The sequence below is a fragment of the Papaver somniferum genome, chromosome 4 (genome assembly GCF_003573695.1).
Source record: "Papaver somniferum cultivar HN1 chromosome 4, ASM357369v1, whole genome shotgun sequence".
Classification (NCBI taxonomy): Eukaryota; Viridiplantae; Streptophyta; class Magnoliopsida; order Ranunculales; family Papaveraceae; genus Papaver; species Papaver somniferum.
This window is the reverse complement of record NC_039361.1, coordinates 139,524,231-139,550,923: the sequence shown is the minus strand read 5'-3', so window position 1 is coordinate 139,550,923 and position 26,693 is coordinate 139,524,231. Positions and strand designations below refer to the sequence as shown.

The 26,693-nt window shown below is 38.4% G+C and overlaps 1 pseudogene; it reads right to left on the bottom strand.

Moving 5' to 3' along the window:
- Nucleotides 1-484: 484 nt before the first annotated feature.
- LOC113276798 lies at nt 485-584 on the bottom strand (annotated as a pseudogene).
- Between the last annotated feature and the right edge of the window lie 26,109 nt (nt 585-26,693).

Here is a 26,693-nt window from a genome sequence, read left to right as displayed (position 1 = left end):
AAACCTAGTAGTTCGAAGCGTCTCGATTACCTTAATCTAGAAAGTCCGGCTTTTGAAGAGTCTGTTTTTTAATGTTCTTTGACTGAGGAGAGAATCCATGTTGCTCTGATAGCGCCAGAAATGGCAACTTTGAAAGCTTTGTTGAATCCAACTAGGACTACCCGTCCTTCGTGTATTAAGTTAGCTGAAACGGAGGCACCCTATGAACTGAAACCCGGGACCTTACAGATGCTCCCAGTCTTTTTAGGGAAAGAAAATTAAAACCCTTATTACCATGTTAGGGATTTTGATGAAATTCATAGTACTCTAAGAATTAGAGGCTTAGATGATGATGCTTTGAAACTTAGGTTATTCTCATTTTCCCTGAAAGATAAGGTCAAGTCGTGGTTGTATAGTTTGGACTCCGAGTCAATTGAGACATATGAACAACTTACATCTGCCTTTTTCAATAAGTTTTTCCCTAGGAACAAAACATCGTCTATTAGGACGCAAATATGCACATTTTCACAACAAGAGGGAGAATTTTTATATAGGTATTTGGAAAGGTTCAATGATTTATTATCCCAGTGTCCTCATCATGGTTTAGAAAAGGTTAGGCTAGTTCAGATCCTTTATGAGGGTTTAGATTATTCCACAACGACCATGGTTGAGTCTCTATGCACTGGTGGATTTGAAAACCAAACTGTTGATGCGGCGATGGAATTTTTTAATGAAATCCCCGAAAAAACCCAGCAATGGGAAAATAGTAGGGCACCCCAGAAAACAATTCTTTTAAGTAGAGGAAACGTTAATAGGGTAGAAGGAGGCTATGAATCAGATGACAAAATTGTTGCTATAGCAAAAAGGTTAGAAGTCTTAGAAGTGGGCCAGACTAGTGCTAGAGTGGAGCCTTTTTAGGAAGGCCAGAATATTGAAGAGCAGGCCAATGATCTTTATAATAACACTAGATTTGATAACCGTCAAAAGATTGACCCATATTCAGAAACCTATAATCCTGGTTGGAGAAACCATCTGAACCTTTCGTGATCCAAGGGCCAAAGTCAAGGTCAGTTTAGTAATTCTAATGCTCCCCCAGGTTTTGGCTATACTAAGAATCCTTCAGGACTAGCTCAGTTTCAGAATCAGTCAGATAAGAAAATCCTAAGTTTAGAGGAATTTCTCGCTTTGTTAACTCAGCAAACTGCAAAATTCCAGTTATTCGTAGAACAGAGTCTACAAGCTAGTAACAGGATAGGACAAGAAAATAATCAGGCTATTTCCGAGTTAAAAATCCAGGTTGGTCTGATAAGTGATTCTTTGAGAGAAAAAGGTAAGTTTCCTAGTCAAACACAACCCAACCCTAGAGGAGTTCATGAATTAGGTGCAAAACCATCGAATCAATTGAATACTGTTAGAACCCTTAGAAGTGGTAGAGTTGTAGACAATAAGGTAACCATGCCCGATAGTGAACATACTGTAGTTCACCCTTCAGGATATCACCTATCAGGACCAGTAGCTGAAGAGACTGATAAAGTTACTGATGATGTGAATTCGGTTCCTGAAAGGTATGATTTTAGGCCTAGATCCCCATTTCCTCAGCTATTAGTACCAACAAAGAAGGAATCGAACTTTAATGACATAGTGGAGCTTTTTAAGCAAGTTACCATAAACCTTCCCTTATTAGATGCAATTAGGCAAATTCCTGCTTATGCCAAGTTCCTTAAGGATATGTGTACGCGAAAACGAAAATTTAGCTTCCATAAGAAAGCCTTTTTAGCTAGTCACGTAAGTTCAATCATTCAGAACACCACAACTCCAAAGTACAAAGACCCAGGTTCTCCTACCATTTCTTGCACAATAGGTAACTTCCGGGTAGAAAAATCTTTACTTGACTTAGGAGCCAGTGTGAACTTACTTCCATTCCATGTATACTTACAGCTAGGACTTGGTGAAATGAAACCTACTCAGATGACACTGCAGTTAACTGATAGGTCTGTTGAAATCCCTCGAGGTGTTATCGAGGATGTTCTTATTGAGGTCGACAAGTTTATTTATCTAGTGGATTTCCTGTTCCTAGATACCTAATTTGTCCCTGACCCAGAGAACCAGATACCTGTGATTTTAGGTCGCCCATTTTTAGCTACGTCTAATGCGATCATTAACTGTCAAAATGGTGTGATGAGTTTATCTTTTGGTAACATGACTATGGAGATGAAAATTTTTAATGTCAGTAAGCAACCTCACGAGCTAGATGACGCATGTGTTAAGGAAGTGAACATGATAGAAGCCTTAGTTCAGGAGTCATTACCAAACATCTTGTATGAAGACCCATTAGAAAGTTGTCTATCCCATTTTGGTTTATATTTTGACGACGATAGCACTATTGAACAGGTGAATGCTCTATTAGATTCTACCCCTGTGTTAGACACTGATAGATGGAAAGCTAGGTTCGAACCGTTACCAATTTCTGAGACTACCCTAATTCCTTCTTTAGAAGAGCCCCCAAAGTTGGACCTTAAACCACTACCCGATACTCTAAAGTATGTGTTTTTAGGCCCATCTGAGACTTTACCTGTGATTGTAGCTTCCAATTTGGATAGTGATCAGGAAAGTAGGCTAGTAAATGTACTTCAAGACAATAAGGAAGCTTTAGGGTGGACTATAGCAGACATTAAGGGTATAAGTCCTACTGTGTGTATGCATCAGATTCATTTAGAGGAAGACTCCAAACCTTCTAGGGAGATGCAACGTCGACTGAACCCTAACATGAAAGAGGTAGTTCGAAAAGAGGTGCTTAAGTTGTTAGATGCGGGTATTATTTACCCAATTTCAGACAGTAAGTGGGTCAGCCCTGTTCAGGTTGTCCCCAAGAAATCAGGTATCACTGTAGTCCAGAATGATAATAATGAATTAATCCCAACCCGAGTGACCACGGGATGGCGTGTGTGTATTGACTATAGGAAATTGAACAAGGTCACAAGGAAGGATCACTTTCCCCTTCCTTTTATCGACCAAATGCTAGAGCGATTAGCTGGACATAGTCACTATTGCTTCTTAGATGGCTACTCCGGTTATAATCAGATCGTTATTCCCCAGAAGACCAAGAGAAAACCACTTTTACCTGTCCCTTTGGTACCTTTGCGTATAGACGCATGCCTTTCGGGCTATGTAATGCCCCTGCAACTTTTCAGCGTTGTATGATGAGCATATTTTCTGATATGGTAGAACGGTTCTTAGAGGTCTTTATGGATGATTTTTCAGTGTTTGGTTCATCTTTCGATGAGTGCTTGCATCATTTGACATTAGTGTTGACTAGGTGTAAGGAAAAAAATTTAGTGCTTAATTGGGAAAAATGCCATTTCATGGTTAAATCAGGAATTGTATTAGGGCACATCGTCTCTTCAAAGGGTATAGAGGTAGACAAAGCCAAAGTTGACCTTATTAAGACTTTACAGGTCCCAAAAACCGTAAAAGATATTAGGTCATTCCTAGGGCATGCAGGTTTTTACCGTCGATTCATTAAGGATTTTAGCTTGATTTCTAGACCTCTTTGCAATTTGCTTGCAAAAGATGTTAAGTTTGTCTTTGATGATGCTTGTTTAGAGGCTTTTGAGAAGCTTAAAACTTTACTCACTACTGCCCCGATAGTCCAGGCACCTAACTGGAACCTACCCTTTGAGATTATGTGTGATTCTTCAGATTATGCTATAGGCGTCGTTTTAGGACAACGAGAAAACAAATTACTTCATGTGATTTATTATGCTAGCAAAACTCTGAATGATGCCCAAATGAACTACACAACTACCGAGAAGGAACTTTTAGCCATCGTGTTTGCCTTGGATAAGTTTAGGTCCTACCTATTAGGTTCTAAGATCATAATCTATACAGATCATGCTGCTTTGAAATACCTTTTATCTAAGAAGGATACCAAACCTAGATTGATTAGATGGATCCTATTGTTACAGGAATTTTCCCCAGACATTAGAGACAAAAAGGGTGCAGAAAATGTAGTAGCAGATCACTTGTCTAGGCTAGTTGTTAGTTCCCCTAGTGATTCCCTTCCTATAAGGGATAGCTTTCCTGATGAACAATTGTTCTCTGTTTCCCAATCACCTTGGTATGCAAATATAGTGAATTATCTTGTTACTGGTCGAACCCCTCAACATTGGGGTAAGCAAGATCGTTCTAGGTTTTTAGCCGAGGTTAAGCATTTCTTTTGGGACGATCCTTATCTGTTTAAGTATTGTCCGGACCAGATTATTAGGAGATGTGTATCTGAGAGTGACCAGTCTAGTATTATCTCCTTTTGTCATGAACATGCATGTGGGGGTCATTTTAGTGCTAAGAAGACTGCTGCTAAGATTTTGCAGTGTGGATTTTACTGGCCTTCGTTGTTTAAAGATTCCCATAGTCATTGTGTTTCTTGTGAGCGTTGCCAGAAGTTAGGAACCATTTCCCGTAGAAATATGATGCCTTTGAACCCTATTTTAGTGATTGAGGTCTTTGATGTGTGGGGCATTGATTTTATGGGTCCATTTCCTATTTCGTTTGGTTATCTTTACATACTTGTCGCTGTAGACTATGTGTCTAAGTGGGTTGAGGCGGTTCCGTGTAAACGAATGACCACAGGGTCGTAGTCCAGTTTTTGAAAGAGAATATACTTACACGTTTTGGTACGCCGCGAGCTATAATTAGTGATGGAGGTTCACACTTTTGTAATAGACCGTTTCTCTTTTAATGAAACAATACGGTATTACCCATAAAGTAGCAACCCCATATCACCCTCAGACTAGTGGTCAGGTAGAGGTTTCCAATAGGGAAATTAAACGTATTCTAGAGAAAACAGTTAATCCAAATAGGAAAGACTGGTCGTCGAGGCTTACTGATGCCTTATGGGCTTACCGTACTGCGTTTAAGACACCCATTGGAATGTCACCTTATCGTTTAGTGTTTGGCAAGGCATGTCACCTGCCTGTTGAGTTAGAGCATCGAGCCTATTGGGCTATTAAGAACTTAAACTTTTCACTTGACAAGGCAGGAGCTCAAAGAAAGCTCCAGCTCAATGAGTTGGACGAGATTCGTAGAGATGCATACGATAGTGCTAAGGAGTATAAGAACAAAATGAAACTTGTGCATGATAGGAATATTTTACGAAAGTCATTTTCTCCAGGTCAAAAAGTTCTTCTGTATGACACTCGTTTGCATCTATTCCCCGGGAAGTTGCGCTCTCGGTGGACCGGTCCTTTTGTGGTCCGTACTGTTTTCCTCATGGCGCTGTTGAGATTGAGACACCAGATGGTAGTAGTTCTTCGAAGGTTAACGGTCAGCGATTGAAGCCCTTTTTAGAGCCTTTTCCTACAGGTGATGTTGAGGAGGTCCCTCTGGAGGACCCTGTTTACCTTGATTGACCATCGAGGCGATTTTGTATGTTGTATAATATTTTTGTAGGTTTTTGGTTACACTTCACCCAGGTACTATCTTTCCGACTTCTCTCTTTACTATTTCCTCATGTTACTTATATTTTTGGTACTTTCTTTGATTAGAAACATTGAGGACAATGTTAGATTTAAGTTTGGGGGTGGGGTAGAACTTTTTGTTACCTTTTCGTTGCAATAAATAAACTCCAGAGCCTAGAAATTTATCCCTATTAAGGATGGCACTAACCAATCTAAGTGGATGGAAGCATTTTGGTTGTAGGAGTTGAGGAACCAATCTGACTAGATGGCAACATCTAAAGAGTCTATTCATAAAAGCACAGAGCTCAGGTGTTAGAAATAACATGATAGTTTCACCATATCTCGTTGAGTCCTTTTCACTTCTGTTTTTATTTTGTTTTTTTTTTTAAACTATGTTTCTCTAAGTGATTAGGTGGGGCTCACGATTCAAGTTGTTACCAATGCTAGGGTGAATTAGAGTGATTGAGATACAAAAAAAAAAAAAAAAAAAAAAAAAGACCAGACCAGACCAACTGGAATAAATTCAATAAAGTCGACCACTGGAACCCTTGTATATGCCAGTTGTGTTGACCTAGAGTTAGGATTATCGACCACTGGTACCCTTGTATATGCCAGTGTGTTGATATTCGTCAGAACGGATCTCAGTCCATTAGGATAGGTTCATTTTGGCGGAGGCCTTCAGACAGATATGAGAAACACCGTTCACCTAGTAAACATCAAAACCATCTATGTTTTTCTATATCCATCTTCTTGATCTATCCATGTGATTAGTTTTGACTCCGGATATTGATGTCCATAGTGCGACTATCTGAGTAGAGCTCTGTCACTTCATATGAATTTTAGTATGCTTGAGTGCAAACTCGTGTACAACAATTGGAATTTCGCATCAGGGTACTTCCTCCTGTAGTCAATAAGTATGCCAACCAAGGAGATTCTTTAGTGCCTTCCAAGGTTCTGTGTAGATAGCTAGGGTCTGGAGTATAAAGGTTTTGTGGGTATACCTCTGGTAAGCTCTCCGGAGACAACACTCCGCCACTAGGGACACCTAGGGGTTTAAAGTCTTATTGCATACGCTAAATGCAATCGACGATGCCTGCGACAGTGAGTTAGGATTTTATTTCTATTTTATTTTTGCTCGAGGACTAGCAAATAATAGGTTTGGGGGTATTTGATAGACACATTTTTGTGTCCGATTTGTCTCGATTCTATATATTATTATGGCTCATTTTTGTACTTATTATGGTGTTTATTTATTTGTAAGTATTTTTGGCCAACAAACATTTTTGGAAAAAATTGGCTCGAAAAGTTGTCGGAAAGCACCCGAAGGACATTTGGTATTCGGACTCTCACTTTGGATAAGGGGTAACCTAATTACTAAGGGGCATCCCATTTCCAGGCAGTTGTTAATCGCACCCCTACTCTGGATAAGGGGCAACCATCTTCAACATTTCAAAAATTGGGTTTTTGGCGAGAAAATAGTGCAGTGAAGAACAGTTTTGGCAATCGTGATTTGGAGGAGTTTGAGGTCGATTAAACCTCTGATTTTCATAGGATAGACTCCTTATGGGTCTAGGAAACTGATATCGTTGTTTAAATCGATTAGACTGGGCTCAATCGACGGATTTTTCTCACAACAGAAAATATGGAAAGTCACGTGTGTGACCTGTTTTAGGGAATTTTAGAGAGATTAAAGCGCTGTAAACCTTCCCAAAGATTTTATCTATCTAAGGAAGAGTTTAGAATAAAAAGGAAAGCTCAGAAACGCGTAGAAATTCTAAAACAAGAAATTGCCGTAACTTGGCCGTGAAGAGAAGGAAAGAGATTTTGGAAGATTTGGGAGAGATTTAATCGGTATTTTTGATATAAATAGATGTCTTGGGTCATATAGAAGAGGTGTCGAGAGTTTGGGAACCTAAGGAGAGCCAGATAAGAAGAAATCAGAGCTTTACCAAACTCTGTTTCTCCTGCTGCTGCTGCTGAAGAAGAAGAAGAAGAACGCGAAGAACATTGACGCACGGTAAACAGTCGCAGAACAGTGTCGTTGTTTAACAGCTGAATAACATTAAGCTGTGCAGGGCAGTCGTATTCTAGGGTCTTAAAATCAGCGACAAAGAAACAGTTTTTCTGTAACAGTTCCATTGTAACAGCTGTTTTGCAACACCAATACACTGTTGCAAACAGTCTGTGCTATTACTTTTCACTCTTTTAATCATCTTTTGAGCAACAAACACATATTTTGAGATCATGATTAATATGAGGAGCTAAACCCCATTTCTAGGCGATAGAGGAAGCTATTTTTCCAACAAAAAGTGGTACATTCTATTTTATCTTTTTATTTGCAATAATTATTTGATTATTTGCCTTGAACTATTATTGAATATGGTTTTTATTTGAGTGATTGTGATCTATTTTGATGGAGTATGCTTAGTTTTAAGACTTTTGATGCTTCATACTTGGTATTTACAATTATTACTTTTGAAAATCTACTTGTTGCAATATTTTAGAATCAAATTAAACAAGAAAATTGCATAAATATAAGTATTGGTTTAATCACTTTGAACTTGAAAAATAGTGGGATCTTAGCCTCAGTGTTTCTTTTAGTATTGATATCATCTTTGATTGAGTTTGCTATAATTTTTAGTGAGTTTTCTATTTTAATATTAGAATTTAAGTCTAATTAATATCCTTCACAATTCTGAGAATCGAACCACTTTTACCACTATCTACAAATCACATCACCCTACTAGGTCAGACATTGGCTTACGGATCAAAGTCGGAGACTCAGGCAAAGCTAGAGGTTCTATCTTGGGCTTCCATTTATTCTTGTCTAGTAGCGGTGTGGAGTCTAACAACGCATTGACTTCACAAATAACACTATCATCATCAAAATCATACCCAAAATTAGCTAAGAAAACCTCTAATAGATCTTCCAAGTCGCTCTTGCATAAGCTTAGTGAGTGCATACTTTCTTTTCGCCCACAGCACTTCAGGCTAAGGTACCTAAAAAAAAATCAAACAAAATGCGTAAAAAGAACCAAAAGAAATCTAAAAGAAAAACAAAATAAAATTATGTACAAAAAGATATCAATCAGAGAGTATTTTGCAACCACTCCCCGGCAGCGGCGCCAAAAACTTGGTAGGCTCGGAAACCTACAATAAAATACTGCAAGTGCACAGCGTCTAACTAGTAGACAATGGCAAGTACAGGTCGTTCCCACGAGGGTGTGAAATACTCTACCAACTAATACCAAAAACTAAGTAATCAACAATATGATGTTTTTGAGAGTTTTCAGAAATTCGGACAAAATGAAATAATAAATAACAAAGACGTAACCAAGAATGTGAGAGTCGGTAACCAAAGTTTTATGGAATCCACCAATATTTCTATTCAATTACTGAAATGAAACATAATTATGAATATTTGTTTATCTTTCGTTCTATTGACATCACCTATTATAAGCATAGAATCGCAAATGTCACTAGTATACCCTAAGCATGATGCATCAAAAGAATAAATCCAAGCATACACCATCAAATTGCATCAGTGAGAAAATTACACGAAACTAAATACTAATTCACAAATATTATTTGACTATTCTAAACATAACCCATCAAAGAATTTAATCCAAGTATGGACTATCAAACACTGAGACCAAAAATATTTGTAAAACTATCAATTACGAGTAAAAGTTTCTAGAACCGGCAATGCAACAACTCATTTTCCAATTAATCAATAAACAATAATCAAAAATCAATCAATTCAAATCATAATGGTCTATTGCTTCATTATTCAGTTCAATTAAAAGTAGTCTAAACCCCAAGTAGCTTCAACCATAAAAACCATGTTAAAAAACTATTAGCAAGACATGGCTTTCTCAAAAGCCATAAACATGTTAAAAGAGAAATCAATTGCTAATCGGTAGAAAAAATACAAGACTTGCAAACCAGAAAGCAGAGAATCACGAATCCTTCTCTTCAATATTTTGGCTCTGCAGCCGCCTCCAGCTCCCCCCTTTTTCTTTCTTCTTCTCAGTTGATACATACTCGTGCTAAGAATAAGTTCTGTCAAGACCTAGCGACAGCTTCCAAGGCCCAGCCCAATGACCCGAACGCAGCTTCCAACTTTAAGCTTCACCGCTTGCCTGGACCATTTAATTATTTACTTGGCCACAGCTAAGATATCCATCAAACTTCAGTAGCGGCACACAGGCCAGCCGCATCATGTAATCCAACATCTCCCAATACGCAGCCTCTCAACACCGGCATCTCAGCACCTTCCAGATCTGGCCACAACCTGCAAAATCGATTCTCCCTGGCCACCTAAGCACCACGACCGCGAGCTCTCCATCTCAGCTACCACTGGTAATAACAGCTCAACTATCTACTCTTTGTTTTGCTGCCATCAGCATCACTACCATTCACCGGAAAACTAACTCACTTCTATTCTTCTCAAGCTCAGTTCACTGCACCAATTCGTTTTCTACTCATTTCCCTCTAGTCATGTAAACAACCCCAGCGACTATTCAGGCTAGGCGCTTCATCTCTGTCCGTCTCGGCTACAGCATAAATTCCTCCACGGATTGCACCTAGTTCATCTTCATTTCTCAATATTGAGCACAGTATGATGTTATTCTCGGTACAAGACCCATCTAAACATCACTGCCATTCATCTTCTCCACTTGGGTACACAATAGCTTGATGTTCTTTTATCCAGCCACCAAACGAACTACGACAACACCACCTTCACCGGTTCTCAACACACAGACCCTACATCTCCTATTTCCTTGAACTGCATTTCCGAACCAACCAACTCCGACTGCAACCATCTACCACTGTACGGAAAAAACAACTGCAATTTCCGTTTACTGAACCTTCTCGACAATTACCAGTCGACCAGCTCATTGTTTCACTGCCATCTCCATTCGAGTATCGGCGGTTCGATGCCATCACTTCCCATGCAGCCTTCTTAATCATTCGCATACTCGCAGCAGCCATAGCATCAGCATTTCCACCAGTTTGTACGTAACACTGATATCCAGACCAAGTCATTCTTCTTAACTCGGATCAGCCAAGATCCGGACCCAAACTACAAACGAGCACCTTTACTTCTTCGCAATTTCATTTCTCCATTTACGTCTCAGCTTCATCTAGCTAACATCTGCCAACCAAACTCCATCGGCAGAAATCACCATGTTGTAGTTAAAGAACGTCTCCACTCTTTCTTTGTTTCTGTAGGGAACTCGAGAGAATCACCACTCTTCATTGGGAACTTTCAGTAAAAACCATTCATGCCTGAATTCGGTCATCACTAACTTCAATCTTCCATCTCCATTCGTACACAGCAAACCCAACGGCATAATCAACCAGATTGAGGACATATATCCATCACTGCCTTGTCTCACTGCTGCCAACGAAACCATCAAATGATTCTTCCATTACCACCGGCATACAATTCAGCTCAAATATGACCCAAGTCTTCACCTTGAATCCCATATCACCATTGCCTGTTGATGTTGCTTCAACTTCAACTCGTCAAGAGATGAACAGAATATCGACCCCATATCTCTGTTTGGATCCATGAAATTGCGACATAAAGAATCGGTGACGCAGCTGCTTCAAACCCATTACTCCTCACTTTCTCACTTTCTTCAATAAGAGATGAACACCACTGATTGTGGTTGTACAAATGGACACGTTCTCTACTATCTGTTTAAGCTATAATGGGCTTCTCATGATTCCTTGTGCCACACAGTCTATTGTTCTCTGGCCGTGAAATGATTCCATGCTGGTGAAATACGGAGATACCAGGCCAGCTATTTGTTATTTTCGTCGCAACCGCTATTTAGCTTTATATGACCATTTATTCTACCGGGTGATCCAATTCACTTGTACTTTCTAAAAAACACTAAAGTAATGATATTAGTAAAAATATAGAGTCCTGGCTAATATAAATGTGGGTATAAAATGTCGCGATTACGTGCTTATCATGACTCCCGCCAACTGATCAAGAAATGCTAGATTCAAGATATTTTCACTATCACAGATTCATCCATCATCCTACCAGTGAATGCAATGGCCTGAAACGCATTGTCCAGGAAAAAATTAACTCGGGAGAATTACGTCTATTAACCGGAGGTTCCCCATTTTTCTACAGGCCAACATGTGTGTTAACAAAGGCAACAAATTCCGGCTGGGGACTTCTCATTGTTAAAGATGCCTCATGCAATGAACTTGGATTTGAAGCAATTATCCGGGAAAGTCCAGTTTTGTTTGTTGGAAGGTCTCGTGAACAAGTAAGCTTCATTTAAAAATCGTCTACACATACAAAGGTTTTGAAATTTGTTGGGGACTAGACACATACGTCAGTCCATATTAATAATAAAAGCCAACGACCGGATTATTCTAAAATATCATATCATCCTTTCTTCTATAGCATTTCCACTTTTCATGAAATATTTACGATTTCTCCAAACTGATCGCGCTACTCATATTCATAATTAGGATTTCAGCTTATTAGTTGATCTACGTATCATTCCTTTCAAAAAATTACTCACGAATCATTTAAAAAATAAATCAATTCAAAATCCTCACAAAGCAATCATCTACTAGTTCAAAACCAGAAAATCAAATCACAAAAGAGGCTTCTCTTGCCTTTCAAAAAAAAAACTAAGAGGAGAAAGTTCGGAAAAATAAAAGCATTCAAGGGAAACCATCCAACAACAGCTCATTCTTCTTAGAGAAAGCGTCCTTCATGTTTTCGAGAGCAACCTACTTCAGCTTGAATTCTTGGGATAACTTCTCGATCTATGCCTCATGCATATTAGTGAGATCCAGGGAGGGAACTTTGTTCATTTCAGCTTGCGGATTTTGGATTTTGGAAAGCCCTTACAGAGTCAGGAGGCGTTAAACTCAAAGTTCACGCACATGTCCCGATGGTACTCCAGTTTGAGACTACTTCTTCAGAAACGGTATGTCCAGTCACACTGCACATATCACGGATTGAAGATAGGGTTTCCTCCACGCGTTTAACCAACGAAACACGACTGTTAATTTTCTTGGTCGTTGCGATGTGTCCATGCTTTTCCCATATTTGGGTATACAACTCCGCATACTTAGCTGGTACGCTGAATCCTCCAATTAACACATGATCTGCAAAGGGAGCAACAAATGGAGGGTTGAAGGTAGCTCCTACAGCAGAATGTACGACTAGCGCTCCTTCAACTTCAGAAGATTATTTGGAAACAAGTGCACCCGCAGCCATAGATATGGTGTCTACATTGGAATGCGCAGCAACATCCTCATTGTGATTAGTCTTCATATCATGGTTATCTCCAGGTGCAGTTTCTTTCTGTAATACCACAAATTCAATATTTATTTCATATCAAAGAATAAGTAATCCAAGAAGAAAAACATGTGGGAGACTCACCGACTCATCTGTTGGCTCATTCGAAGAGATGGATTCGCTACTACTATATTTAGAAGTGCTTTTCTCGTCACCACCGGATCCTGAACTTTCTTATCCTTCATCTTCACCTTTGAAACACTCAGTATCACCGGATTTCTCCTCTGGAGATGCCATGTTTTGGCCGCGTGCAAGCCTGGAAAAAGCGTTCATGATCTCAATCCCCTAGTTTCAAAAAAAAAAAGGGAGTTCCGCAAGATCATTCCAAAATACTTAAATATTCGGCTGGTCAAGAAGAAACGTATACGTACCTGCATATTCGAAGAATTAAAAACAACCGGAGTTGTCGAAGCCATTCGAATGCCACTTGCACGCCTCTTTGATCTAGTTTCTTTCTCCAGGGGACTGCACCCGCTTTGTTTAGAAACACGATCTCTCACCTGAACCGGTTCACCAGAGGGTTTCCGTTTACTCGAAGGAAGCGTCTTCAATAGCTTGTGTTTCTTCAAGATCTCATAAGTAGGCTTGCCGCGTGGAACTATCACAACTTCCTGTACAAACTTATGAAGATCAAGAAACTCTTTCTGTCAGGAATCTTTGTATTTAGGAGTTACCACTGGTTTCCTTCCTGGAAGTAATAATGGAAGACTTCTCTTCGTCACATGAACACTCATGTTCAAAATAGATTCCAAGAGGTCATCTGAGGGTGCTGACGGATGACAAAACGGAACTCCCTGGTCAAAACCCATCTGACGAGCGGCTCTGTCGATATTATAAGGACTAACAGTAAAAGATTCCATGAAGAAAGATAGAACATATCCAGGTGTGCAGCTTCGCAGGAATATGGCTTCTCCGATACTCAAATCTTCGTTATCCGAGTGCAATGTTGTACCCAAAACAGAAACAAAAGTATGTGGTTGAACCATAGATGTATGAACCGATGCCAATTGAAGAAAGTTAAATACATGCACGTTATCGAAGAAACCAATGAGCCTTAGGCCAGGTTTTGGGCGCTTTTTCAACCAATGAAGTATTCTGGCACCTCCATATATGTTAGAAAATGAAGTTAAAGGATTATGAGCATAGCCCTCAAAGTGCTCCCACAAACATGCTTGGAGAAATGCAATATGAATATGTGATTCCATCTTCATGTGTCCATTGGAAGCATACATATCTGCTGCTAGAGAATCCAGATGGGAATATAAGGATCCAAGAAACAAGCTACCTATAAGTAGCGCCACACCTTGCGCCAGCCTTATTGAAAAAGTAACAAGTTTTGGCCTTATTGTCTTTGTACCAGAACCATCGCCAAAAACGTCCCTAGACAGCCACAGGGATAAAAATGCAGCAACACTGAGTATGTCATTCAATACCTGACCCGTCTTTGGTTTCATGGGGTACCATTCTGACGCCCACCAAGTGTAGAAGCATTTTTAAAGGTTATCCTCAGCGTCAAAATCTTCTATCTTTTTAATCAGGGTAGCTTACAGTACTTCTTGTTCTTCATACAAGACGAAGTTAAGATTTCCTATGATTGGAAGGGTCAGCAGAACATCTACACTCTCCAAAGTAATAGTCATTTCTCCCATCTACATATGGATGTATGGGTATGAATGCACCATCAATAAATAAAAGTAATCAAACCTGACACATCCTTCCTAATGTGAAGTGTTGCAGACGCCTTGACAGCTTCAACGATTTTTGCTTTATTCAAGTTGTCCCTCACATGATCGTTACTAAACATATATCTCATCCACCCATCATAAGAGCACAACGGAATATGGAAAATTTTAAAATCAATAAGAGAAGCTGGATACTCGTTCTTCTGGAGACATAACCTCATTATACGCTCTGGGGAAATTGATGAAACAAGTTCTTGATTCTCCGAATCAGTAAAGAGAGTTATTATGTGACTGGGATGAGTTCTCATAATTGAGTAAGGCGCTGTGAAGGATTCATCGTCTGTGTTCGGCATATCTTTGGAGTCATTCATACTTCCTGGCTTAGCAGCAGAAACATATCCAAGTGACATCTTATTCAAATAAGAATTCCTTGCGTTATTGTTCACTTTTGAGTATCTACAATGAAGAAAAATGGGAAAAGAGTCACTACTTCATACTAAAAAGAGGGAATCATGCATACAACTTCTTATCAAAATTAGATGTAATCACTAATGGTCGAAGCTCATGGATGAGGAAGTATGGGGATCACATGCCAGCGAGGATGGTGAATGGAGACACATTCATGTAAATAAAAAATAAAAAATTTCTTTGGCTGCGGGATATACGCACACAACCTGCTCGAGTAGGGACCTTCATCCGCTTGAGCAAATGAAAAAAAAATTCCGCGAGAATTATGCCCGCGGGCGAAAACCTAAAACTAGGTTTTACAAAAAAATAAAAAATAATAAAAAAAACAGTAGCACTCACCTTCGAATTATTTGCTCGTCTTGCTGGTGATCTTAAGTGATGCTAATTACTTTGTTATTGATGTTGCTATTGAGGCTCACTACGATACTGCCAACGAAGAAGTATCATTCATACTGGGATAAGTTTTCAAGTTCATGGAAGCTACACCTAAGGCTAGGGTTCACATTCACACACAAAAAAACGGAAAACAAGATGCACTTACCTTTAAGCTGGTAGTTGGAGCTCCCAGTGATGATGACAACGTCCAAGGGACGCACACTTCCAAAGAAGAAGATACAAAAGTGAAGCAAGCGAAAGATAAAATTAAAAAAAAAATCGTCTCGCCCTTTTATGCAAACGGATTTTCCAAATCCGAGAGGGAGAAGGAACTCTTCTCGGTTCGTGCACCGGTAAAATTGATCGGTCTCACGACTGCCATATTTGCGCCATGTGGATTGAGTTAGCAGCGCGTTAATACAAGGACCACTAGCTGTACGGCCCCATTGCTGAAAGCCAAATACAACTCTTCTGGTAACTTCCATTTCTTTTGTCTTGAAAATTTCATTTTGTCTATCACCATCTAGTGCTTACCCCGCAACAATGTCACTGTTATATACTAAGCAGGGGACTCAATGTTGATGGTGGTTTTTAGTTCAAGTGAGCCATCATTCTGCAAAGAAACTGAGCCATTTAAAAGTGATGAGTGCCCAGACCTCTTTACTTACATATGTATTGAGCATTTCAGTATATTTATATATAAAATTTATCCAGAATGGTGCATGTAGCAACAATCCCAAATATTCTATAAATTTTATCTTCCACATGCATTACTCACTATTGCATGGCATGTCGAGTATTTATTCTATGTCATGTTCCCCAGACGGATCTTGATGTTGACATGACATGAAAATTAATGTTCGCTCGCAGCTGAGTAGCATAAAATTCCCGAAATGTCGGGATTAATATGTGCATGGAAGTACTCAATTAGAGGCACGCAAAGTTATGCTTCCCTCTGAAACATAATTAGTGATTTTGTATGAACACAACAAATTCACCAGAAATTGATTGATTTTGTGTCATCTCGCAAAATTCAATCTTTATAACCTAATTTTATTAATTTACAAAAATTAAGTCTTTTTTGCGGCCTGCGCAATATCTCGAACCCTATTGGTCGAGACCAAACCTAAGCAAGCTAGGAAATCGATCCGCCATGGACTAGTATGAGCAAAATCCTACCAAAAGTGGAAAACAAGAAACAAAGAGAAACTGCGGAAAATAAAGGAAGCAGCAAAAGGAGGAGCGGCCACATCACTTGGACGGCCAGTTTGCCCTAGAAGGCGTTGCCCGAGGCCGACCTGCCACCCCTTATATTACTGCCTGCTGGCCCTCTTTCTCATCGACCAATCAAATCACTCCAAAAGCGCCGCCTGCACTTTTTATTAAAGTTGGAAGTTGGCTGGTCGAGACACTTAATTCCTTAAGGAATCGAATATAGGCTGCCCATGTCAGTCTCAAAACGATCGCGACCGTGCTTTTTGGCTGTCAGATTTGTCAAGCTTGGCCGCCTCCTAACGCGACCGGACAAGCACCATCATGTACACTGGTGGGCCCACTAATACTTCGGCCAACCGAAGCTCTCCCAACCTGCAAGCAGAGTCTCAAAACTATCTCTTAAAGAAGGTTGGATGCACAGTTTTTAAACCCTAATTTATGTTAGCGGAAGCATATTACTGTCGCAAAACGATCTTGGCCGTCCAACTTGGAAAGACAAATCGACCGATCCAGATCCAATTTTAGTCGGCCAATGAAGTACCAGTATGCTCACTGGCGGCTTGCCTTCAGCCCTGGCTAATCGAATTGCTCACAACCAGCAACTAGCACTTCCAACCGTTATCCAAAGAAGGTTGGCAACACGGCCTTAAAACCTCAAGGTCGACCAACGATAGTATATAACTGCCACAAAGCAATCTCGACCGTCCAACTTCGCTAGCCGAATCGACCGGCCAAGATTTGATTTCAAGCAACTGGCTAGGTGCGATCATATTCACGGGCGGCTCAAAAATAGCCCCGGCTAATCGTATTACTTCAAATACGCCAGCAATGCCACAAACCGATCAGTCAAGGTGCACCGGCCACGCAGATTTAAAAACCTTGAATTGAATCAACAGCAGTATGCAACTGCCTCAAATCATCTCAGCCATCCAACTTGGCTAGCCAAATTGACCGGCTTAGATTTAATTTTGGGCGACCAATAAGGTGTCATCGTGCTCACTGGTCTTATCTCTTCCATAAGAGCCAATCGACTTGCACCTTGACCTGCTCGAGCGGCTCCTGAAAGCTGCTCAAAGATGGTTGGCCGCGCTCCTTTGAGACATTAAGTTTCGCGACCAACCAAGACAGGCTGGCTCTATTCAACGATACTTCATGAGCATCGATTATTTTGAGTTGCTTGCTTAAAAACGATACTTTACATGCATCGATTGGAAACGATATCCAATAAATACCGATTTCATGAATAACTTATTCATTCAACTTAAGAGTGTTACATGCTATTTCTTGCGGCAAGTCTCACAACTCGACTTGTCACATATGACTACCCGCCGCCTAGCTTGCTGATGTGATTTTTTAATTTGTTGTTGTAAATAGTATTCGAACTCTAAGACTTGTGAAGATTAAATTTAAATATTTAATAAAAGCGAGAGTTACTGGGACGAGGAGTTCACCGAATTCATAACATAAGGCTCAATTACGTATTCTCAATAATTATCGCTCAATAAATAAAACAACATGGAATCTTATTTTTGCTAAGGTAGATTCTCAAAATATTAGTTATAAATCGTAAGCATGGGACATCAAACATCTAAGCAAGCATGACCCATCAAATAAAATGATAACTAATTAATTCAAATCATAATTCTATTTTAATTAGTGCAAAAGTCATATAGAAAATAAAACAAATTCACTCATGTATGAAGTTCGGCTTCCTCCGTCGACCCAGTGTTGGGGTTTAGCTTATCATGATGAAAACACACTCTAAAATATAATTCATAGCTCAAATGGTGTTTTTATTGAAGAAAACTAATAATACAATGAATCTGTAACGCTGTATTGGCATTACAGAAGTCACCGTTACAAGAGTTGTTGCAAATTCAAAATAAGCATGCCAAACTGAATGTTACGAGTACTGTTTATGAGCGACAATTCTCTGCGACATTCAATAGGCGTCGATGTTATTCTTATTCTTCTTCCTCCGCAACCCTCTTTTCTTCACCCTTATCACTCGATGATCTTCTCTGCTCTCAGGAAACTCTATTTATACTCACAGGTCTTCAAAAATCTTCATAATTACTCCACAATATATCGTCATAACTCCACAACAAATAAAAATATACTCGGGAATTTCTTTCCTTGCTTGCTTCTTCATGCGTCTTCTACAACTCAGCACACTCCCAGTACGATGCTACACGTATGTTTATTGAGTATAACTCTCCGCAACACATGAGATCCTCCAGAAATATCTCAACTAACTTGTGGAATACTCGAGATATCCCCGTATCCTGTTTTTCTTCGACTTGAGTTATCCAGCCAAACTTAATCGAACCCAATACCTATATGACGCCTGTTAAGCCCAAACAAACCTTCCCAAAGAATTCCAGCGATTTAATCTCGCTAAAACACTTCCAAATCAAATCCATAAAATCCCACAGAATATTTATCACTTTTCATGTTTATCGAAATCTCTTGAAGTCCTACCTTCTTTCCAATTTTTAACTCTATTACCAACCCTGTTTAGGTAAGAAACCTCATTACAAACCAATTTCCGTGAAAGAGTCACCTCAAAATTGGATTAAATCTGCACCAGGAAACTTCGCCTGTAGCTGCTCACTTTTCCGCCAAAAGTATGTTTTATGTTTTGCTTCAAGTCGACCGTTCTAGACAATTTTTATTGAAACGAAGACTCATACCAGCTTTGTTTAGGTCCTAGGAACAAACCCATTTGATTTTAGACATTTTGTCTCACCCAAACACCTCCAAAACTGAAACCCTAATTATGCTGTCATTTTCCCGCCAAAACTGAAATTTGAATTGTTGAAGATGAAGTGCCATGATCCAAAACATGGGCGTCTTTAACAACTGGGATGCCTGGGGGTGTCCTTATCCAAAATGAGAGTGCCTTTAACGCCTTTTTGGGGGTGCCTTTAATACTTTTCCTGAGGTGTTTCCAATACATCTCTGGAACGCTTTTAACACTCATTCGGGGGTTCAAAAACAACTTTTCGAGCAACTTTTTCCATAAGAGCTTATTTCCTTGAAAAGACTTAAAACAAGATTATTAGTGATAAAATGAGTCCTAGCTAATGTAATTATGGGTGAAATGCGTCGCACTTTCGTGCTTATCACTTGTGCGTGATTGGTCAGAATAATTAGGTCTTGCAGACAAGACCCATTCAGCAACGTGTTGCACTTTTTCTATAAAATACTCGATACATCAAACATGTCACAAACTGGGGGATGTTCATTAGGGTATTGGTCTGGCGGTTTACAGTGTGCTGCGTGCAACACGCCCATTATAGAAAGTGTCAAGAAAGGCGAACAGTTAGAGGCAGCAGAGAAGTAGTGGGTGTAACCGACCGTTCTTCCCCTCATAGTAGGGACGTGGTTTTCAACATTTTACACGATCCCCACTTCTCTATCACTCAACTACTTCCACTTCCTATGATATCAGGGTGCGTTCAACTATGACTTGTATAAAATAGGTTTTAAACCTAGTTCAACCAACAACGGTTGTCAACATAAATATCCAGAAAACACCAAGAAAATATAGCTTACATTCGGCAAGCTGGTTCTACATTCTGATACAAGTCATAAAAACCCGCACCTTCATCATTCTGATCTCAACACCTTCTTTGCTACTCTCCCTAAGATCAACCCTTCTCCTTCATTTTGTCACCGAAGCAAGACTGGAACGGCCATTCCTTGGTTTAGGCCAGAATTGTACAGTTTGATCTCTCGAATCTAAAGTACTCATGTGCAGTACATTTGTTTAGGGTTTAGATCCGATTCTCGGCGGCACCCAATTTACCATTTTCAGCAGAATCAATTTTTACCCCCAAAACAGTGGGAGTTTCTAGAGGTGTGGGAGAAATAATAATAAAATAACAAAAACGAAAAGTGAGAGGTGTGGGACCGGCCGCGGCCCGGGCATGGTCGGCTAGCCGGTGTGTCCGGTCCCTGCACCTCTTATTCTTTCTCTTTTATTATTATTATTATTTTGCTTCGCTTTCCTATTTTGCATAGGTCTCCATATATATCCTCACGCATGCGTTAAATATTTTATTTTGAACTATTTAAATAATATATTATTTTAATATTATTATTTATTATTTTATATATTATTGATAAAAAGAAAACCTAATAGTCGTCGGACTAGGTTTTTGGGAGAGTTGCGCGATATTTGGAAAATATGGAAGCTCGGAGTTTTGCTCTAACGAAGGAGTTTCAAGAGATGAGGGAAAAAATTAATAAAACAAGGAATTAGAGAGCCATGGGACCATCCACGACCGTCGCATGGCCGGCCAGCCAGTGGACTTGGTCCCAACGACGCCTCTTCCTTATTTCTATCACTATTACGTTTTAATTTCCTTAGCTCTTCATATTTCATCGTTCGTCCATATTTGAGTGATCGTTTGTACATATTTGGGTGCTCCGAAAAAGTGGGGGTCTAACAACCACACCCAATATTTCGTTCGTCAATCTCTATGGATTAACTCCAATATAATTCCAAGAGAATCAACTAGACAGTCAGACTCAATCAAGGAAATATATCCAAGAGTTATATCTCAATTTCTCAACACAATCTGCAATCGAACACATAGAAATATGTGAGCCCGATTTATATGAGAAATAACTTGAATGGTATCAAAAACCAATGTTCAAGTGTCAATCAACAACCAAAGGTTGGATTTAGCAATTGATTGAACTACGTACAACCTGTGATATGTCAACTATATAAAAATATAATACGAAAAATAAATAACACAGACACCAAAAGTTTTGTTAACGAGGAAACCGCAAATGCAGAAAAACCCCTGGACCTAGTCCAGTTTTGAACACCACACTGTATTAAACTGTTACAGATTATAGAATACTACAAGTTAACTTCGGACTGGAATGTAGTTGATCCTTAACCAATCTCACACTGATTAAGGTACAGTCACGTTCTTTACGCCTCTGAATCCCAGCAGGACTCTACGCACTTGATTCCCTTAGTTGATCTCACCCACAACTAAGAGTTGCTACGACCCAAAGTCGAAGACTTGATAAACAAATTTGTCTCTCACAGAAAAGTATATTCTGATAGATAAATCTGTCTCCCACAGAAATATCTATGGAGTTTTTGTTCCGTATTTTGCTAAATCAAGGTGACAGGAACCAATTGATAATCCGGTCTTATATTCTCGAAGAACAGCGTATAAATATCAATCACCTCAAAATAACTTAACCATATGGTAGTATAACAAGTTATTATGGAATCATAAAGAATGAGATGGAGAGCTTTGTGATTACTCTTTATATCTTACCTATCGGAGATAAATCTCGAGCAAATATTAGAGAAGATAGTACTCAATACAATAGAACAAGTAAGATCAGAACGCGCAACTACAGATAAAATAGTTGGGTCTGGCTTCAGAATCCCGATGAAGTCTTCAAGTCGTTAACCTATAATGGTTTTAGGAAAAACCTAGGTTAAAGGAGAATCGACTCTAGTCGCAACTATTATCACTCAAGAGGTGTGGGGATTAGGTTTGCCAGTTGCTAGAGTTCTCCCTTATGTAGTATTAAAATCAGGGTTTGATAGCTTTGAAACAAAGCTATCAATATTCACTGTTAGATGAAATCCCGATTTAAGATTCAAGCTAAGTTTTCTTAAAAACAAAGCAATATTACTCCACCTTTAGATGGTCTTAGCTTCTTACATACAAATGAAATATACCTTCATTTAAATATGGGTAACCGTACTTAAACGTGTATATTGAGTTGGCTCAACAATATTTAACCGAAGTTAACCATATGAATACTTTTGTATTAACCGCATTCATCTTAACACTTCTAGATCAAATGATAATCAAATGAATCTAATTGTGTTACTCATAAAGTTGTTCGATTGTTTATATTCTCAGATTGTTTCAAAGAATCAGTTCGTGAACATTTTAGCCACGGTTTGCAAAGATTGCATTCCTTAATTTATAAATGTATTTGTTCATGAGTATGAAATCATACTTAACTGATTTTAGAACTTAAACTAACTCAGTTTGCAAAAGGGTACGCAAACTAGAGTTCCGGACTTTGATCTTTTCCGACAGTTCGCAAACGGTTACGCATACTGTCGTTCCAGACCGAACTAAGGTGAAACAGTTTGTAAACGGGTACGAAAACTTGGTTCTCGGACTTTTAAGTTAAAACTGTTCGCATACGGGTATGCATAATTGGTTCCCAGACCTGAATCATTCTTACAACAGTTTGCATACGGGTATGCATACTGTGTTATATCCAGACAATGGTTATTTGTTCTAAACTCACATTTCAATCATTGAAACATCCTTAGAAGATGATAATAGCTGTCTCACACAAACTATTAGCTTATAAGTAATTTTCAAGTGATCAAATGATCAATACGAAACATTCCGAGTCTACATCAAATGACTGTCTCACACAAATCATGTAAGATGTTACAAGGAGATTTTCACATGATCATCTTTTGACTCATTATTTAGTTTACAACAAATAAATTGTTTCCAACTAAACTCGTTAAGAATAATAATGAATGTAGTTAAAACAAAACACTTTCCAACACATATTTCGAGAAAGATATAAGCGAGTTAAACTCAACTCGAAATATCAAATGCGTATAATGTAAAAGTCTATATAACTGTACGACTTAGTCTCAATAGGAGATATAAGATAATAGACTTCTGAGTGATAGATAAGTTTTAGTCTCCACATACCTTTTGTTGATGAAGTTCCTCCAAGATCCTCAGTAGATCTTCGTCTTCAATTGGTGAAAGCCATGAAGTCTAAAGCTCAACTACACATTATATCATAATACGAGACATAGCTATAAGTAGACTAGAAATCAAGTATATAGTTTGATCAACTAAACTTGACAAACAAGCTTGAGATAGAAACGCTTGCGAGTTCGACCGAGCAGTGCTCTAACAATCTCCTTCTTTGTTAATTTTAGTGACAAAATTATAAATACATATGGATTACAAAATAAATAACTTTGTAGCTTCTCATCCATCACGCTGGATTTCTGGCTCTTCAACATTCCTTGAATTCTTCACTACTCTAAGTACTTCAGTGATTCTAAACGTGTTCAACTCAGCATCATAGTTGTTGAATATCCGTAGCCATAATAATAAGAAAACAGATGTTCTCAATTATTGTTATACAGTTTCGTAGTATTATTACACATCATCAAATTTCAATTGTATCACAACTTTGACAATAATACTACGGTGATATGTATCACTCTCCCTTAGTCAATACTTCATCTCACAATGAAAACCACTCCCCCTTGCGTAATGATCCATAAACCATATGTATGTAGTGTGAAGTACGAAATAATTCTCCCCATTTTTGTCAATATAAATTGGCAAAGGTACGAAAATTAACTGGATCATAATGAAATTCTCATAGAGACACTTCATGACTAAAAGAGAACACATCAACTTTGTTTCGATGATTTCACATAGTCGAAACTTAGTGTATTCATCAAGGAGTTTATAAAGATACAAGATAACTCGTACAATATTCCACAGTCGTACTCCCGATAAAAATTTGGCAATTAAGCACAAGTCAATTAAGAACTCTCCCCCATAAAATGACATTCCCGACAGAGCAACAAGAGAGACCTTACTTTTACGAGAAAAGAATGATTTCTTTGGACATTAACAAATCACATGAAACATGAATTTATATCTAGTAAACTCAATTAAATTAACCATAAAGGAACCTTAATGATTAATTTAATCGAAAATGCTCAACATAAGAAAACTTATGGAGCCATACACTACTTTCACATAGAAGTGGATCAAGGAAAGATCAATACTGCGGAATATATAAAAGTTCATTCTATCTTTTATCAATATTTGCATAATGACATAATAGACTTAACTTTTGACATATATGGGACAATCATAGGTCAAGGACGTAAACACACATATCCCATAAATTTTTTGTAATATAAAAAACCATAAAGATTAATACTGCAAAATCATCTTCTAAATAACTTAGAATTTAAATAAATAAACCTAAAGCATTGCAAGATGAAAATCGTTGGCAATAGCTATAAGAAATCACAATATATGTTATTCCAAACCCTAGTTATCCTTCTTAAACACAAGAATAAATTCTCATAAGAAGTTACCTATACATTAAGATTCTTGAAAAATTCTTTGTCGTCCCCTAACTCTTTGTCGTCAACAGACATTTGAATATAAGGTTCATGAAGAAAGGAGTCAATTCCAATGAACCTTCTAGACTGATGCCGAACCAGGGCCTTCTGAATTTCAAGAGTTCTCAAAACAGTAGCCTTTATTTATTGAATCTCCTTCCTTGTTTCCTTCAACTCTTCAAGAACACCAGAAAACTTCTGAAGATTGGAGGGGATAGTCCTTGGTTTCTTCATATTCGTCCTTTTTCTCTGTAAAGTTGTAGAGGATGAGATTTATCTTTTTCCTTCATGATTGATGGTTTAACAATCATATTAACATCTTTTCCATCAGAAGATATGATGCTTGGAGTCTCTATCAATATGGAATTGTGAGAGAAATACACAATTAAAGCTCTACAAGCAATCTTGTGATAAAAAGAGTTTTCAGGGAAGGAAAAAAGAATGTAGGGTTATGAAACCTATACACAGAGTAGGATTCACGTACGACCAACTCTTAACCTTAAAGAAGGCAGAATTGTCGATTTTAACCCTCTTTCAATGATCAAAAAGGGAAAATCTTTTCAATGCCAATTTATGATATGAAAAGATCAACAGAATTCCAGAAAACAAAAACAAAAAATTTCTTTTCCTAAAGCCTTATTTGTGCTTAACTCTTGTCTCTTTGAAGCCAGGCACATGAGACAAGATGCACCTTCAACACAATTAAGTTGTGTTGGGATGAACAATAATATATACACCATACAATTCTTGTACGGAATTCCTAATGCCCTATTTCATAGATTGTTTAGACCTTGTTCTTTTCTGTAGAGGTCTATCTTTTTCTTTAGAAATGAACTTCTTTAGAGAAATGTTGAGTTTACATACCTCAGATGAATTCAACTTCTTGTAGTAGGGTAAAAGCTAATTATGCTGAAAATAGTAAATTGGGTGTGTTGATGAGAAACAAACTCAAACCCTAAACAAAATGTACTGCACATGAGTACTTTAGATTCGAGAGATCAATCTGTAAGACTCTGGCCTTCAATTCGGTCACAAACGAAAGAAAAGGGTTAATCTTAGGGAGGGAAGCAGAGAAGGTGTTGAAATCGTAGTGATGGAAGTATGTCCCTCGTAGACACAAATGATTTTTGTATCAGAGACTCTTTAATGGCGTTCATGTACTTCTGAGTCCAAATGGTCAAATTCGAACTGAGTTGGTTGATGGGTTTAGTCAAAACCCGGTTAATTGTTTGGTCAAGGCATGGTCCATTGGGTTGACTAGGTCATAGTTAACAAATTGCACATATATAGTCCATTATATATGAAGTACTCAAGCTCATTGATAATAAACTTGAAACTATAAGCATATAGACCAAAATATATTGTTAACCCTAAAATAAACAACTTCATCATCCAACTGTAGTGATCAGAAAACAATTGTAACACGTCCGATGATTATGAAATTTTTACATAAGATCCATTATAACGTTGCGCCAAACATAATAAAATTTCAAAAAAATCCAACAGCCAGATAAAAAGATATTCATGACACCGTATGACTGTTCCAAAGAATGTTTTTATGAACACAGCTGGAAATATCACGAAATTTGGAGTACTTCCCATGATTGTGATATTTTGGTCATTTACATTATAATTAACCCAGTTAACCTAGGTTAACCCACTGGTCGGACCATATGACCCTTGAACTCGTAATTTCGGCAGTTCGACATCTGGGCCGGTTTTCATAACATACCATCCAGTTGAATTTAACCCTCAAATTCATACATAACTTCTCCAAGCTTGATGGAAGTTGTAACAGCCATATCAAACAAGAACAGTCGTTATTGGTTATTCCCTGTTGAATAAATTTTTCCAGTCAAGCAAGCGTGTATTGACTGACCAGCTCTGCTTGAACTTTTTCCTATTATGTACTAGTAGTCTTGATTACTCCTAATTAATGGATGTTTTTCAAGTTTAAACTTTTTGTACTGGTAATAAACACTAAATAATTT